We start from the raw sequence: 4,424 nt of genomic DNA on the forward strand, positions 1-4,424 counted from the left end.
GGATTGCCAATCGGCGGTCAACGGGTCAAGACGTTCTTTTCATCGCTCCTCTTTTCGTCGACATTTGTTTCGGAAGTATTTATCGGATTTTATCTTTTGATACATCGTTGGATAGCGTATTTAATGACGGTTAGTTTGATATTAACATGGTTTAGCTAGCGATATTAGGGGGGAGTTACGGGTCAGTTAATTTAGTATTTATCGGTCGGTTTTTGCGGGGGGTAATTAATTGAAAGGGGGCTTGCTTATATCCTGTTGTTTTCGTTAGGTTATAGGTTTTAGTATTAAAAATTTGATCTCTTTTGGCTCCAATTTAACCGTTTTAGTTAGATTTAATATACTTTTATTTCTTCAGCATTCTGGGGAAGTCTTTGTTTCGGTTTTCTTTGTTCGTTACAAAGGACTAACGGTCGTGGTTATTGTCTTTCTAACGGTCGTTTATCGGCCGTTCTATTGTTCTTTAACCATCTCGTAAGGATATCTCTTACTTTTATAAGTTGTTTTATTTATAAAATTATAATAATTAAATCATATACATTAATAATCTATACACGTGGCGCTCAGGATTTAATTTTAGTTTTGTGTTTTAATTTCTTGTAATTAGTAAGGGTTCTAACGGTTTTAACGGCTAATAACGGTATTATGGGTTTGAACGGTTTATCTTTGTAACTTAATTTTTATAGTTTTAAGGTTTTTTTGTAAGCAGGATCATTTAATGTACACCGATCGACTCGCAAAATCTGTACTTTTCTTTGCTGTGCTCTTTGAGGTGAGCTTTTGAGCACTTTCTCTCCTCCGAGGCTTACTGTTCATGCTACCTTTGCCTGGTGTGACTGTCTCTCTATGCTCTCAGTCACCATGGAATCAGAGATATTGGAGGCATTTCTGGAGCGGGCTTACCATATAGTCGACGAAACAAAGGGCTACTGTGCTGACAAATCTTACAAACGTTTGAGCTCTGCTCAAAACATCAAATATATCAGTAACCAAATTCAAAAGGTCATCGATCTTGCAACCGCTACTATTAAGGAAAACTGCATTCCTCGTGTCAAGGAGAAGGAGAGAGATCTCCCACCTCAACAGGGGGTCCTCCCTTCACCATCAGCTGGTTCCCAGGGACAAATTCGGATCCAATCCCAAACACACAGTGCCATCCTAGTTGCTGAATCTACTCCACCAAGGCCTGCTCTACACGCTCCAAGGTCATCTTCCACAACCAGACACAGATTACAATGTCTATGTGATAAGCTGGACAGACTATTAAATGACAAGTTACTTCCCGCCATAGATAACATTAAGGAAGACTTCACTCCCCACAGGCTTCAATCCCTGACAGAAAAATTCGAAACATATATAAACAACAATGACAACAACAAACGGAACAAACAAATCAGTGAAATTAACTTAAAACTTGAGAAAATTGCTGAAGGAAACGAACAGATTGGCAACAATCTAGACCATATAGTGGACACACCCCATTAACTCAAGTTGAGGGACTTTCACGTAAATTAGACAAACTTATTGCAGAAAACCCCATCCAAAAAATTTTGGAAGGTCAGGAAACTATCAGTGCAAAAGTGGAGCACCTTCACACTATAAGTCCCCATGCCAAAACTGCTCAAAGATCTTACAGCACAGTGCTCCAGTCTGGGAGATCTGTCATTTCCTCGAACAATTCTAACGCCACCAGCACCAACACCGATGTTCTACTTCTCTACAATAAAGAAGAGGAGAAGAGTTGCAACAAATTAAGGAAAACTATATACGAAAAAGTAAAACCCTCCGAACTGAGAATTGGGATTGACAGAATACGTAACATAGGAGGAGGTGGTCTGGCAATTGACATCAGTAATCAACATGATGCATGCAGATTGGAAGAATTCATCGCAAAAGAGATACCCGACATCTTCGTAAGGAGACCGAAAAAACGTTTGCCCCACATAGCGATCTACTCTATCCCTGCCCAGATCTCTCCTGAGGAACTTCCCATAATAATCTACAGGCAGAACAATATAATTAGTGAAACCTTCACGGAAGAGGAGTTTAATGAGGCCTTTAGAATAAAGTTCAACATGGGAAGAAAAAATAGAGACTTTATCAACTGGGTCATACAAGTTTCACCCGATCTACGTAAACAACTGTTGATGCTGGGGAAGGTTTCTCTCGAGTGGTCTAAGTGCAGGATCTCGGACTTCTGTCCTGTCCTGCAATGTTTCAGATGTTGTAGGTTTGGACATACAACTAACATGTGCTCCGAAGATGTTCCAACCTGTAGCCACTGCTCAGGCGAGCATCTCTTCAAAGACTGTATGAATAAAGATAAAGTAGCAGTATGCTGCAACTGCAGACACGAAAACGCGGCAGAAACTGAACACAACGCTAGGAATGGTTCTTGCCTAGTGTATAAGAGAATCAAGTCCAACATTATCAGCAGAACCGACTATGGACCTACACGATAAGTCCAAAGTCCGTTTTCTACAATACAACACTGGGAGGAGCATTGCCGCCACCTCCATACTGACAACTCACATTAATAACCACGACTTTATTATCTGCCAAGAACCTTACTGTGTCCGCAACAGCCCAGCTTGTCTCCCAACCTCGTGCATCACACTTAGTGGCACTTCGGATTATCCCTGGGCTGTTTCCATCGTCCCTCACAACGATTTATCAATCCTACATCACGGAAATATTAGTACCCAATACACTTGCTGTACCGAGATGATCATAAACAGCAGCAGGTATATTATCATTAACTACTACTGCCCGAAAGACAACAACATAGAGGAGACCTTAACACTCATTCAAGACTGCATGGATATATTCACCAATGTGCACTTTATAGTAGCTGGTGATACCAATGCGCACTCCCCTACATGGGGAGGTGATCGCTTGGACCACCGAGGGCGCAAATTGGAAGAGTTTTTTGCAAGAAACAACCTCCAAGTCATCAATAATCCACAGTCTCCGCCCACCTTTGTTTCCAGCCAGGGACGCAGCTGGATCGACGTCACGGCTTGCTCCCTGGGCTGTTACCAAAACATCACTGACTGGAAAGTTCTAGAAGACTCACTGGATGATCACGCTATGATTTCCTTTTCCATTAGCACCAGCACTAATGATAATTTTAGGCACCAACGCCTAAAGTACAATCTGAAACAAGCTGACTGGGCAAACATGAGAGACTTCCTTGACACAAATCTGATGGACTGCGACTGTGACGATACCCACGAAACTCGGGAACGCATTGAGAACAACATCAACATGATAGAGACGGCCTGTAACACCTACATTCCCAAGTACAGAAACGGGCGGAAGCCAGTCCCTTGGTGGACAGAAGAACTTAAAAATCTTCGTCTAACGAACATAAGATTAAGGAAAAAGTACCAGAACTGTCACGTTGAACCTCTTCGCAATAACCACAGACTCCAATATCTTGAGCACCTTTGCACTTATAAATCTGAAATCAAGAGGGCCAAACAAACTTCCTGGACTAAGTATTGTGCTGCTGCCACAAAAAACCCTTGGGGATTCTTAACCCGTTACTGCACTAACAAACTCAAGAGAAAGCAAATTTTACACTCTTCCTCCATCGGTGAAGATTTCTTCCAGGCTGCAAATCGAAGGATGGATCACTTCTGCCTCGAGGACACTCAAAATCAGGAAACTGACTTTCAACACACGGCCCGCGAGCAGGCCTACAAGGAGATTAATACGCTTGACACACCTGAGTTTCAGCCCCATGAGATTGGAAAGGCCATCTCTAATCTCAGCAATAAAAAAGCTCCCGGACACGACGAAATAACGCCTGAACTGGCGAAGGAACTCTGGAATCTTATTCCACACCACCTGATTAAAATTTTCAATGCCTGTCTTCGTCACGGTATTTTCCCCAAACCATGGAAGCGTGCTAGGATTGTGCCCGTGCCAAAACCGGGTAATCCTGAGGACAGTCGCCCTATCTCCCTCTTGCCAGTTCTTGGCAAGGTGCTGGAGAGACTTATCACCAATAGACTTCTCTGGCATCTCGAAAAACACATTCATCTCCAAAACAGCCAGTATGGCTTCCGTCCACAACGCTCAGCAGCGGATGCCATCGAGAGGGTCGTTGAGAGTACTAATGAACTCCTGGATAACTACAAATACGTGATGGCCATAAGTCTAGATATTACCAAGGCGTTTGACAGCGCCTGGTGGCCCTCGGTCCTCTATAACCTGAGGACCAGGAGCTGTCCCGCAAACATCTACAGACTTATGACAGACTACTTCTCAGACCGCACCGCTGACTTACAATGTGGAGGACACAACTTCAACAGAAAAGTCGTCAGGGGCTGCCCACAGGGCTCTGTGTGTGGCCCAATTCTTTGGAACGTGGTCTTTGATGACTTCTTGAAACAAGACTTCGGACAGCACAGCATCGTGGC

Source organism: Centruroides sculpturatus, unplaced genomic scaffold, assembly GCF_000671375.1.
Source record: "Centruroides sculpturatus isolate CEXI.00-Female unplaced genomic scaffold, Cexi_2.0 scaffold953, whole genome shotgun sequence".
Taxonomy (NCBI): domain Eukaryota; kingdom Metazoa; phylum Arthropoda; class Arachnida; order Scorpiones; family Buthidae; genus Centruroides; species Centruroides sculpturatus.